Below are 14,085 nucleotides of genomic sequence, written 5' to 3' on the forward strand. Positions count from 1 at the left end.
TTTGACATTTTATTGTAACGATCGCTGATAAAGGTTAACTAAACATCAAGGCGATTTTGAAAAGATAACTTTTTGAATATTTTTAATTTTATAAGCATTGAGTACCTATTGCGGAAATTACCCTATTAGGAGATATATGCTGAATGCTGACCAGGATTATGACTTAATTAGTCTGATTGATTGAATGATTCTGCTTGAATCTCTGAAGGCAATCTTCTTCAATAGTTAAAGGAGCACCGAGAGTTTTATTATCGAGATATTCAGCCGCAGGCTGGTTGATCTCCCGTTTAATGGTAACAGGGAGAGGGCGTTTGAAAGATCCAGTGAGGCAATTGAATAATAAATAGTTACAGTAGTTAGTTCATGGCAAATTACATATTATAAAAATGTAAAACAAAATCGTAATCCGTTAAACGTTGGCAAATGTGATAACGATGATAACAATATTGATGTTAGGAGAATAGTCCATTAGATGTTTGCAGGATGATCAGTTGTGAAATTGCAAGTCTTACAGCGTGGACAGAAGAACTTTTTCAAATTTGTGTGTAGAGTTCGGTGTCTTTCAGAAAGCACAGCAAGGCAGATTCGTATAAGGGATCGTTACTTAGAACGTCTCGCACTCCAGCGTGGATACCATACAGACGTCGATGATCTTCAAATTCAAATTTACAAGTATGTGTTCTACTGATTGTTCTGTCTGGCATATATCGCACCGTTTGTGTCTGTCCGGTACTATGGAATAATCGTGGGTGGCTCGAGTTTGACCCGTTCTTAGACGCGATAGGATTCGTTGGTCTTTCTAGCGGGGCTGATCGGTCCATTTATTGATGTCACCTTTCACCTTTCGGAAAAATAGCCATCTTTCTTGTTGCCAGCTCCGGGCCCAAGCATCTTGGATGATTGCTGTTTTGACGTCGTCAGCTGGCGTTTCATTGGTATAAAAACTTGACTCCCGACCGACAGACGCCAGATGGTGAGCGGTTTCGTTTCCAGCTATTTCGCAGTGTCCGGGTATCCAGGCAAATCGAATAAAATCTTTCTCTTTTTAGAGCATCATGGATACACTTGGAGAACATTTTTGATATTATAATTCCTTTGCTTTCCCGGAGACTTTTGGCATAATAGACTTCCAAAATGATACCTCAGGAGTGTATTCAGATCACCGACGTATTACGATATTGGTTAAAAAAAAACAAACTTGTATACTTGTTTAAAACTTGTATACAGTGAAAAATCAGTAACCTGGTCTTAGAAAAGTTTTGAAGATTAGTGACTTTAAAGTTAGCGGCGCCGGTGGTGTAGTGGTAAGCGTGATTGCCTCTCACCCCAAAGGGCCTGGGTCCAGGCAAGTAAAGCCGTTGGCACCCGGTCCATGAGTTTGATGGGTCGATAGGTAGGGTTCAGGTGTGGGAGCTGCCTCCCTGACGTCGGTAGCATTGGTATTCAGTACGGAAAACAAGATAGACGGAAAACAAATCAAGGAAATAAAAGTGACTTTAAGGAATGTTCATGATTTCGGTCTTATGAAAAATGTCAATGCCGCGGAATAATTTAATTTTAAATATCCTGACTTTTTATGGTTCTAAGGTTCTATGTTTAATTTGGTGCGCTTTGATTTCACTATTTTTTTTAATTTATCGCCATGGTAAGAAAAACATGACATAAAAAGTAATTAAAATGCATAGGGGAAATGGATGTAACGTCGGCCTAAATGCCCTAATTTGGGCCCATACATAAATTCAGCAATCGACTAAATTTTCAATAGCGACTAAACATAGCCATTAGTACCGTCGCAATGACGCGTTCATCTAGATAAAGTTGACAAATAGCAGATTTTTAGCGATGGGTCCAATCTTAGATCCATAGGCAGGGCTGGTAGCAATCACTGCTGTCAGAAATAGTGATTTTAGTGACCGTGTTGAATAAATAAGTGACCAAATAGTGACTTATAGTTGTAAAAATAGTGACTAAAAAGTGACCTAAGACCTAGAAATTTCCAAGAATCGGCATTCAAATTCCATGAACAGTTTTAAAGACCCGAGGAATTTTATTAAAATTTCGAGGTAGTTCTGAGGAATTTTAGATTTCTTATGAAGCCTTATTTTTGAGTAGAATTTCAAGAAATCTTAGGAATTTCTTAGGAGCACAACTCTTGTGAACTTCACCGGAGAATTCCAAGGGCATTCTGAGGATAATTTCATAAAGTTTATGGGAGAAAACGAATCCGGAGCAGAAGTCCTTGGCATCTTTATGAAAATACTACTTCAGCATTACAATTAAATCTGAGAATAACTCCAGAACATGTTCAAAGGAATTCGGAAAATAAATTCAGAACAAACAAACAAATTATGAGAAGAAATCTAAGGATTTTCTGAGGAGAAATGCCAATGAATTGTTAGGAGACTTTCTATGTAAGTAGAATTCTAAGGGAAGGAGTGAGATTCAAAAAGAAATCTGGAATGAATTCAATGAATACTCGGAGAATCTTTCCAAAGAATTTCTAACTGTGGAGAATTTCAAAGTAATTCCGAGGAAAACTAAAAGAAAATTTAATTTTGAAGATAGCTTCATCGAGATTTTGAGGAAATCTCCGTTAAATATGGAATGAACTATTTTGAGGTCTTCAGAATCACTTGAAAATTCTCAATTTTTTCCGGAAGTTAATGAAACTGCCTTGAAGTTCTTTTGTAGTTTGATAAACTAGCCTGATGCTCACAATACTTCTCTTCAAGTTCTGAAGTTTCTTCAATTTTTCTAACGATCATGGATCTTCTTTAAAGGTTTAACAATTCACTGAAGTTCTCTAAACTTCTTTAAAATTTATGTGACTTCTCTAATGTTGACGGAACTGGTCTGAGGTTCTCCGTTCTATTCTGAAATTCCCAAAACTTCTTCAAAGATTTTGCAGTTCTCATGAAGCTTGTTGTACTGCGCTGAATTTAGTTAAATCGTCCTAAAAAAGCTTCAGTAAACTTCTGAACTTCTGCAAAGACCTCAAAAAATAATAATTTTTAACGTCTCTGAAGTTATCTTAAAATCTAGGAATTGCTTTAATTTTCAAGCTTGCGGATCTCATCTCATCAAGCTCCATAGATTTCTATGAAGTAATGTTTCTGAAGACCACTGCACAGTGGTCCAGAATGCAGATTTAGGTGGAATGATATGTTTTGAGCCTGAAATTGAAACTTTAGACTGAAAGTCTCGTCTACAAAGTTGTTCCTTATAGTTAGGCCCTCATTTTGATGACAATGAATTCTAGGGTGGTTCCTATTATCATTAAAATCAAAAATCTAATTTTTTTTGTTTGAATACATTAAGGTATACATTCCTGCGCAAAGTTATAGCTGAGCTAATTTCAAGCAACCTTGTTGAAAATAACTTTTTTGTATTTCTTAAATTGGGCGATTTAGAGCTATTTACTTGAATTGAGTTAGGGTGGCTCTTAAAAAAACAGTTTTTTTGCTCTAGTTTTCTTATTTCGAATTTCTCAGCAAAGGTGTCTTCAAATAACTTTTAGATCTTAAGAAGGCGCAAATTTTTGCTGCACAAAGTTTGTCAATATCTTTCGCCGATCAAGAGTTATTGACGTTTTTATACTAAAAATATGCACTTTTCAAATGTTAATTTATTCAAACAAAAAAGTTAGATTTTTTATTTTAATGATAACAGGAACCACCCTAGAATTCATTGTCATAAAAATGAGGGCCTAACTATAAGGAACAACTTTGCAGAAGAGACTTTTAGTCTAAAGTTTCAATTTCAGTCTCAAAACATATCATTCCACCTAAATCTGCATTCTGGACCACTGTGCATTGGCCTTCTGTGAAGTTTCCGAAGTTTTCTAAATATCTAAATTTCTGGAATTTAATGGGATTGTTCTGAAGCTATCTGATCGTCCTCGAAGTACTCGGAACTTCGCTGAATATCATTAAACGGTCTAAAAATATCTAAATTTAGTTCTCTGGAATTTCTTGAAGATATCGCTGCTTGCTAAAAGTTCTCTTCCTTGATGTTCTTTGATCAATTTAGCTAAATTTTCACGTTTTCAGAATGTGCATATAATTTTGATCACGTTCCAGATATTCGCTCGGAGCTTTGCAGAAGTTTCCGGAAATTCTCTGAGTTTCTCAAAACTTCTTTAAGGTTTCTACAATTTCCTTGAAATTATTTGAACTGCCTTTTGATTATCTGATCTGTCTAGGTGTTCTCGAAGCTCCCCTAAAGCGCTCAAGCTATTTACGATTATAGATTTCAAATTGCTCCAAAAGTCTAGACTATAGTTACGGGAACTGCTCTTAAGCTCTGAAATTCCACAAAGATTTCTAGATCCAGCTTTTCTGAGGTGCTTAGAACTTCTTAGAAAATTGCACAATACCCCTCAAGTTTTCTTAAATTTCTCAAGTTCGTTTGATACCTGTGAAGCTCTCTGAAGTTCTAGGAACTTCATAAAAGTTCCTGAAAAGTCTCGGATGATAAAAGAACCGCTTTGAGGTTCTTACAGCTTCCAGTAAGTTTTCCATATTTTTAGCGTGGTAACTTCCCCTTACGTTCCTGCAGTTTGTTTAAAAGGCTTCACTGAAATTCTCAGCATTTCCTTCTCCAAAGTTCCTACAATTGTTGTAAAGTTAATGGGTCTACAACAATGATCTCTATTCTTTCATAAAGTTAATTACGAACTTTAAATAAATCATTTATTTTTGTTACCTAATTCTGGCACTTTGAATATCTTCAATATCTTGTACATGGAATAAGAAACTTCAAGACATTGAATATTTTTAGATCCTGGACTTACTTACTTGGAAAACTCAGGTAATTTTATCCAGAAAAATGAGTAGACATCCTGTATATAGAGAGTGACGATTAAACGTCACAACGAAAAGAATAATCAATCTTGAAATAAATTCACTCTAAAAAAAGTTGAAAATAGTGACTTATTACAAGAAAAAGGGACTTTAGTGACTGGGCCTTAAAAAAGAGACTTTTTAGTGACTGACTTGAAAAAAGTGACCAAGTCACTAAAAAGTGACTCGCTACCAGCCCTGCATAGGCCAACATTAGAGCAGTTTGCCCTATTACATTTTTTTTTCAAAGAAAAAAATATAGTGAAATTTTCATATTTTTCGATTTCTAGGCGCAATTATCTTGCCGTTTTATTGAATTAGCGAAAGTCTACACTGCGGTGGTTATCAAAAAACCTCAAAAATGAAATTATGAATTAAAACTCTTTGTAACATGCTAGCCTAGTAAATCCATATCACACTTTTCACTCTTATTGTAACTTTAAATGATTTGACGTTTTTTGCGCTTTATAACTGTGGGCCGAACATAAGGTACGTAGTTTTGAGACGTGTTCCTAATTATGGCCTATGAACTTTATTTCATAACTTCGTTTTGGTATTACTGAAACCATTCGCGTTGACGACGGCTCTGCAACTGTTCACTCCTATAGAAGTTAGTGAAACACAGCGAATCGTTTCTTATCCTTTCGCTATACTGAAAAATCCCGTATGCAAAATGTTAATCTTTGCGTGAAAGGACGGGTCAAAACGGAACACACGTTGTTTCTAAACAACCCAAATTTGAGTATAATCTGCTCATATCCGTCAAAGGTAGGATACCAAAGTAAACAAAGTTGGGACTGACAAGATGACGAATGGAAAACATCGACCTGAATCCGAACGATGTTATTAATTTGTCATCTTGTCAGTTCTAACTTTGTTTGGCTCAATTTAGGGTAACTCTACTTTTGACGGATATGAGTAGATCCTACTTAAATTTGGGTTATTAAGAAATAGCGTGCAGTCAATCCTGCCGTCAAAACAAACTTCATGGCAAATGAAACTGACTCATATTTGAGTCAGCGTTGCTAGATATACCGATTTATCGGTATTTATGCTGATATCCAAACTAGATACCGATATACAGATAAGGCAAGGGGCACGCAATACAAAGAACCGGTTAAAGTTAAAATGCAATCAAAAGTACTTTACATAATTAATGCGTTTTGAAGAAGTAATGACGGTAATTAAAATTATCTATCCGTAATTAATGTAATTAAAAGTATTGAAAATGTAATTAATGTACTTTAATTACGAAATTTCAACTGCAGGGCTGTTACAACAGGCGCGGATTTCGCGAATTTCGCGGATTTCGCGATTTTCGCGGATTTGTTGCGGATTTGAACTTTCAGTCGCGAAAATCGCGGAAACATTAAATGATGTCGCGAAAATCGCGAAGGGACTGATGTGCTGTCACACAAATTGTGGAATTCATTGTAACCTTTTCTTCCCGGATTATTTTGCTGTCATCAATTTTGTTGTTCATTTGGCTCTCAATATTTTACCGGTTCAAACCAAACACCATGCAAATAATTGAGACATGATCTCAATTCCATAAGTCACACCGGATTTACACAGAAATTCCCTGAGGTCTGTCCAATGTGAGACATTTTCCTTTTTTTTTTAATAACAACATAGCATTTTTCGTTATCAAATCATAAACGAATCGTATATATGCGAGTAATTGCCATGTATACAGAATATTCTAGGTTCTCCAAATCGTCCTGGAGTTCAGTTGATTTGTTCTACAATATCAATCAAGACTGCAATAATGTCTGTAGGATCGTAATATGTCCAAACAGATTCAAAGTGTCTATGTGGTTCGTGCCCGACCTATTGCTACATATACAAGATGTTATAAGTTCTGAAATAATTCTGGAGATCAGATTATTTTTCTACTAGATCACCCAAGACTAATTCAATACCTGTGGTATCGAAATATGTCCAAACAAATTTTCAGAGTCTATGTGGACAATCTATTTTCGTGTATGCCATATGTTCTAGGATTTCCATATCGATATTTCGATACTACAGATATTATCCCAGTCTTTGTTGATCTAGTAAAACAAATCATTTGAACTGCAGGACAATTTGAAGAACCTAGATCAACTGGTATACGTGGAAATAATTAAACATTATCCGTATAGCTATGAATCTGTTTGGACATATTTTGATACTACAGACTTTATCGCAGTCATGGTTGATCTAGTGGATCAAATTATCTGAACTCCAGGACGATTTGAAGAACCTACAACATCTGGATTACTCGGAAATAGATCATGCATGATCCACATAGACACTTTGAATCTGATTGGACATTTTTCGATACTACAGACATTATTGCGGTCTTGGTTGATCTAGTAGAACAAATCAACTGATGTCCTGGACGATTTGGAAAACCTATAATTTCCGGTGTACATAGTAATAAGTCGTGCATGTTCCACAAAATCACATATATACGATTCGGTTATAATTTGACAACGAAAAGGTTTCGTTAGAATCGGTTAAAATTTAGAAAACTAGAGCCAAATTAACTACAACATTTAGGACAGCAAAATACGTCAGAGACGCAAAGGTTAACTTTTTAGAAAATTTGCATTTTAAATGAAAATGCATTATTTTTTTTAAATAATGTTTAATCAAATCTAGGTCGGTATTATTCAATAGAAACTCATAATTTAAGGGTGTTTTGTTATGTTAACTAATTACTCAGAATTTCTACTAACTGCCCATAACTGAAGATGATACATTGTTATTAAAAAAAAATTTTCAAAGGTTTCAAACGATAATCCTTCAGCTCAGTCGGTTAAGACGCAGCTACAAAGCAAGTATATGCTGGAGGCGACTGAGTTCGATTCCCGTCCGGTCTATTAATTTTTCGGGTTGGAAAATTTCTCTACTTGCTTGGCCATAGGATGGTACAGGCATAGAAAGCTCTCAATTAAAATGTGAAGGTACTTCAAATAACCTCCTCCCTTAGCTCAGTCGGTAAACGCGCAGCTACAAAGCAAGACCATGCTGGAGGTGGCTGGGTTCAATTCCCGGTCCGATCTACAGGGCTGGTAGCAGGTCACTTTGTAGTGACTTGTTCACTATTTACAAGCCAGTCACTAAAAAGTCACTTTTTTCATCAAAATGTCACTAAAGTCACTATTCCTTAAAATTTAGTCACTAAAGTCACTTTTTTACGACCAATGTTGAGGGTAAAAAAATTACTTTAAAAACTCACATTAGAACACAGATTGATTTGGTAACAAATGTGTGTAAGAAAGATTCATTAAAAAACCGTGTGTAAATTTTGACGGACAAGAAAAGTTGCGAACAGATAACAGTTAACCGTCCAATTGGGGTCTTTAATTTTGAAAAATATATCGGTTTATATATATATCATCTGAAAGAGCTTCGTTTTCTGAGCACAGCGATATTTTTTACGAACCCACACGCTTTCATCTCGATTTTTAAATCAATATTTAAAGCAAAATAATAACTTCACTGTTTGACACTAAACTGACAAACTGACAGCTCGCTCCCATACAAAGTGACACCGAGGGGTGCTAATAAGGTGATTTTTGCAAATGTAATCGTTCTTATTTACAATAGTTCCAGTGTACCAAAATTGATGAAATGTTGGGTTCGGGTTCCATTTTTAATGCAGATTACGAATATGCATTTACCTCAATACCCTTAAAGAACCCAATTGATGTTGACGGAATCACTAATATTTAGATGATTTTTTTGATCTCGAAATGGTTATAGACCTATCAAGAATTGTCAGAGGTTTCGAAAAAAAAAAATTCTAGACTACATAGTCTGGCTATTTTCCTTGAAGATCTTCCATGTTTCCAAGCCTAAAATGTCCAAAAATAGTCAAGGAAAGTGTTTCAGCTCTCGACATTTTTCCAAAGGTCAGAAATTTGAATAATCTCTGACACCTGGTAGCTTTAGTATTTTTCCAAACACCGCGAAAAAATCATGTCACAGAATCTGGAGTTCCTTTTTAAGTCCATTAAATTGTATTGCATTTTTTCGTACTAATAATCCGATACTACGAAAACAAATTTTCATGTCCGGGTTTTACTTGATGTAATAGAAAAACAAAATATGTTTCAGAAGCATTTAAATTGTTCAAGGACTGTTAACTTACATTCTATATGTACAAAATATAAAAATTATTTCAAGCCTTACAATTTTCTCAATTTGGTTGTCTTAGAGATCTCGAATTTTTAAGACCCGCAATAAAAAAATGTCAAAAACTCTAAAATGCATCCTCAAATCCATAATTTTTCACGATAGAGATTTTTAGTCCTAGACGCATTCTAATTTTGTTTTATGTCCGTGATCTTTCCATCTGGGATAATATTCTTCGTTCCAAAATATGATGTTTTTCGAACTGCGATCTAGAAAAGTTGTCTCGGTCCCACAGTTATGAATTTGTTTCTATGTGTTACAGAAGATTCTCTTTTTGGGAGGAATGGAGATGACCAGTGTGCCATAGCGGCTACAAAGCGAAGAACGTTTTTTTTTATTAAAATACTAATCGCTAATCGCATTGCTTCATCTCATATCCTCGATATTTAAAATTGACAGTCCTAAAATTGTCAAAATTTGTCTAAATCTTTGAATTTGAACATTTTTTCTCTATTCCTCAATTTTGCGATCTAATCACCAATGTGTGATTTGGATCCAATATCAACTTAGTAAATAGTTTATTTAAAAAAAATGTTATTCAATTCATACTTTTTTTTAGAACGAATTTATGGGATCCTTAAACCGTTTGTTTTATTTTTTAGAAACATGAAAAATGCGCATGATGGGTTTGTGAGTTAATAAAATTTCTCGAAGTGGCAATTGGAATCAACGGAAGATTGAAACCATATCTTTCTGATCAATAAATGTTACTATTAGTCACTTTTGTTTTGTTTAAAAGTCACTATTTGGTCACTATTTTCGTTATTTTAGTCACTAAAGTCACTACTATTGAATCACATACTCGCTACCAGCCCTGGGTCTAGGAATTTTTCGCGTTGGAAAATTTCTCGACTTCCCTGGGCATAGAAGTATGATTGGACTTGCCACACAATTATACCAATGCAAAAATGGTACAGGCATCGAAAGCTCTCAATTAATAACTGTGGAAGTGCATCTAGAACACTAAGTTGAGAGCACGCAATAAGCTAATATGCCATATGCAATAAGCTTGAAATACCATGTAGTAGTATACAAATGGTATTTTTAGGCAATGAAAACATTTTTTTTTTTGTCGCGGATTAGTATTTGAAGTCGCGGATTTCTTTTTAGAAATCGCGGATTTCGCGGATCAAATTTAGAAAATTTTGTAACAGCCCTGCAACTGCAATTAATGGAGTTAAAAAGTAGTTTATGTTCTACATTGTGTAATTAATGTAATTAAAGCAGTAGTTAATTGAATTAATTTAATTACAGCCGTTGCCTGCGTTGGAGTTAAAGGTTATTGCGTGCCCCTAGAGATAAGGTTCCTCAGAATTCCGATTTTTAAGATTTCATACCGATTTATACCGTTTTTTTTAATAATCAAAATTATTATTGCCTGCCCGCGGTCTCGGAAAAAATTTTTTGTGAGAGACTTGTATCTTTTTGAATACCTCATATTTTTTTAGCCTTAAAAATTCTAAACAATCATCTCTAAAGCTGCTTATGCTTAATACTCTTTCGACTAATGTTTGCATTTCATCGCCGTTTTTGGCTACCCATCATTCGAGAAATAGTCGATTTCTCTTTCCGGTAATTCCTAGGGAATCCATTTTTTAAACATGATTTTACTTCCGGAAGTCTTTATAAATATTTTGGAAACTTCACAAGTCCAAAAAACTTCAGGGAAATTTAATGGTTTTCAGGAACTTTAGTGAAGCTCACATAACATCAGGACAGATCAATTAATTAATGAAATTGCTGAAATTATAAAGGAGTTCCGAGAAACTCAGGCAATTTCCGAAAACTTCAGCAATGTCCTGAGGGGCTCATGAAAATTTAGGAAACGTAAGGGAAGTTACATGAACATTAGAACATTGTTCTTTGTGGCAGTTCCATGCTTTTTAATGGCAGTGTCCATAACTTTTGAAAACTAAAAACAAATCGGGAAGATCAGAGAACTTCAATGCTGATGTTACAATAAATTCAAGAAAATTGTGAGAGCACTTAAGAGATTTTGTAATCTTCAAGAAAGGCCAGAGACCTTCAAAGATGATTAGAGATTTTCCGGTAGTCTTTTTATAATCAGCGAAGTTCCGAGCACTTCGAGGATGTCCAGAGAACTCCTAAACAACCCCTGATTTCAGAAAAATTGCAAGAACTTTTGATGAATTACGAGGAATTATGGATTGTTCCGAAAACTTCAGGGAAATTGCGGAGTCTTCAGGGATGTTTTATGAATATCAGGAAAATTTTCTGCATCATTAGAACATCCCCCAGTAATCTCTTTCTTCCGGAATTATGTCATTGTTTCTTTCGGCTGTTCCGTAAGCGCTCTGGCTTCCGACTTTCTTCAGATGTTTCTTCCAATCTACCTTAGGAAGTTTCTGTCAGCGTCTTCAGGAGGTTTCTTTCGTCTTCTCCAGGAAGTTCAATTAATACTCCCATAATTTTTTTTTCATCTTCTGGAAGTTTGACCATAAGCCAAAGGTTTTTTTTGTTCGACTTCTATTGGAAGGTTTTTTCCGAGCTTCTTCTGGCTTTCCCTGGAAATGGATACTTCTGAAAATTTACCTCCGGTTTCCGAAACTTTTCTGGCTTCCTTTAGATGTGACATCCGAACTTTTTCGGATAGTTTATTTAAATTATCGCCACAAGTTTCTCAATTCGTGTCTTGGAAGTTTCCCGGATGTTTTTCCAACTTGCCTTAGAACTTTCCTCGAACTTCATTCAGAAGAGCTTCTTTCGTATTTCTCTGGATGTATTTTCAGCTTCGTTCAGAAGCTAACTCAAACATTCCCCGGAGTTTTCTTCCAGAATTTCCCGATCATTGTACAAAAGCTAAAATTTGGCTTTGATTAACGGCTTTCTCAGTCTTAAAACACTGCAACGACTACAATGTAATCTGCTCGACATTTCGGCCATGGGCCTTTTTCAAGTGAAAATATTGTTTGTCGTTATTGTCAATAGTTTAGTCGTTGTTGTGTCTGATTTTCCATATTTTGGTTTCATTTAATGATGTTTAATTGAAAAAAAACTACTTTCTCACAATTTTGATCACTACCTGAGGACAACGATAATTTAAAAAAAAAAAAGAATGTTTAAGACTGAAAAAGCTATTAAACTAAGCAATTCCCCTCAAGTCTTAGTCGCCACCATTGTTAAAATTGTCGCTTTCAAAAACGGCAAAAATATAAAATTAATTAACAGTTAAGTAAGCAATTTTTTTTTCGAGAGTTGACACCAACTGCAGTCTTAATAGGCTAGCATCTCTCCATGCGATACACAATACTAACAGACGACTCGAGCTATGGTGCTCACTAGGTCACTGCAGCTTTTAGGCTCGTATTGTGATCAAATGTGTGTATTAGATTACGACCATAAATCCGGAGAACCCCGAGATCTGGGCGCAATTGCCTCTGCAAACAAAAATGTCAATCGGCGGTCTCCCGCGCACAAAAGAACAATCTTACAAACAAACACCAAATCATAGAGGAACTATTCCTTTACCTGTTTGTGTTATTAGTTTTTCCAGATTGAGCCCCAATCCCCGAGAAACCGACAAATGACGTGCCCATCTACAAAAGCAACTACGCTCCAACCTCGAAGCTCTCCGGAAATATGTGATAAATCATGTAAATGTAAATGGAATACAGTAATGCCGATTTTGTCAGCCTTTTTTTTTTTAAATGTTTTCCAATGATCTACAAAACCCATGCCCTTTTTAAGTAATCTTCTTGAACCTATTGCACCAAAGTATACTTTCAATATCCCTCTTATCGATGAATGAGAAAAAAAAATAAATTTATGGGTATGTGATATTATTGAAAGAAAAATGTCTGAAGCGCGGAGGGGCTGACAAAATCGGGTCATTACTGTATTTAAAATAAATAAATTCATTCTTACCATTTTATGGTTGTTTGATTATTAATTGCTATTATTACCTGCTTAGAGTTGGCTCCTTTAAAATACTGTGTAGAATTTACCTCATTATTCCTCAGCTACATCGATTTCAGGTCCTGCGTGGTTTTTGTGATATAACCACGCTCGACATATTACCCTGTAGTACGACTTGGGCGTGCACCATGCAAGTAACTCATATCTCGTCAAGATGATGGGATATGCGGTGATGGTGAAGGGATATAGAAAACGAATAAAAGAACAGAGAGAAAGGTATTAGTATTGGTTACAATTACCCCCCCCCCCCCACTCACACACACACACACACACACACACACACACACACACACACACACACACACACACACACACACACACACACACACACACACACACACACACACACACACACAACGAAAAAGAAACATAGATGCACAGACAAACAGAAGTAACACATTTAATATTTCTCTCCACAAAACATAGTCACTAAAACACTACCGCACACTACCAACACTACCATCTGTTGAGTATCATGTGATGGATAGTACGCTGAACAGATGGCGCTAGTATGCAGACGTCAAACGCAAGGGAAATGACCGAGCGCACCACAGGTGGCGGCACCACCAACCAAAAACACTCAAATTGACCGTCAAATGCGTGTTCGATGAACAACTTGCGAGTGTTATGTCTGTTTGTCTGTGATAGATGGTTTACAACTACATTAGGGATGGTCCATTAATTATGTCACACAAATTTGGCAAATTAAATACCGATAAATTAATTTTTTTATACCTTTGATACCGATAAGCTTCAAAACAATCTGGCAACGCTGATTTGAGTACCGTTCACTGAAATTCGCAAAAGCAAACTGGCTCAACCAATGCATGAGTTCGTATATTGTGTATCGAAGAAGAAGTCGAGCAAATTTTCAACCCAACAGAACTCCTCCGAACCCGGTAATACCGGCCTCTAGCTTGATAATACCGTACCTTTACTGACTTGGTTATCTTCTTCTTCTTATTCTTCTTCTTCTTATTCTTCTTCTTCTTTGCATTTCAGGCTTATTGCTTATTAGCTTATTGCGTGCTCTCAACTTAGTGTTATAGATGCACTTCCACAGTTATTAATTGAGAGCTTTCGATGCCGGTACCATTTTTGCATTAGTATAATTTTGTGGCAA

The 14,085-nt window shown here is 35.7% G+C and overlaps 1 protein-coding gene across 1 annotated transcript in view; it reads left to right on the forward strand.

The window, feature by feature from the left end:
- Positions 1 to 14,085, forward strand: part of clu (clustered mitochondria protein homolog) — a 47,936-nt gene that overhangs the window by 1,381 nt on the left and 32,470 nt on the right. The gene's annotated exons all lie outside the window — the stretch shown is intronic.

This window comes from Ochlerotatus camptorhynchus, unplaced genomic scaffold, assembly GCF_037179485.1.
Source record: "Ochlerotatus camptorhynchus isolate MF236.1 unplaced genomic scaffold, CSIRO-AGI_Acam_v1.1 ptg000192l, whole genome shotgun sequence".
In the NCBI taxonomy this organism is placed as follows: domain Eukaryota; kingdom Metazoa; phylum Arthropoda; class Insecta; order Diptera; family Culicidae; genus Ochlerotatus; species Ochlerotatus camptorhynchus.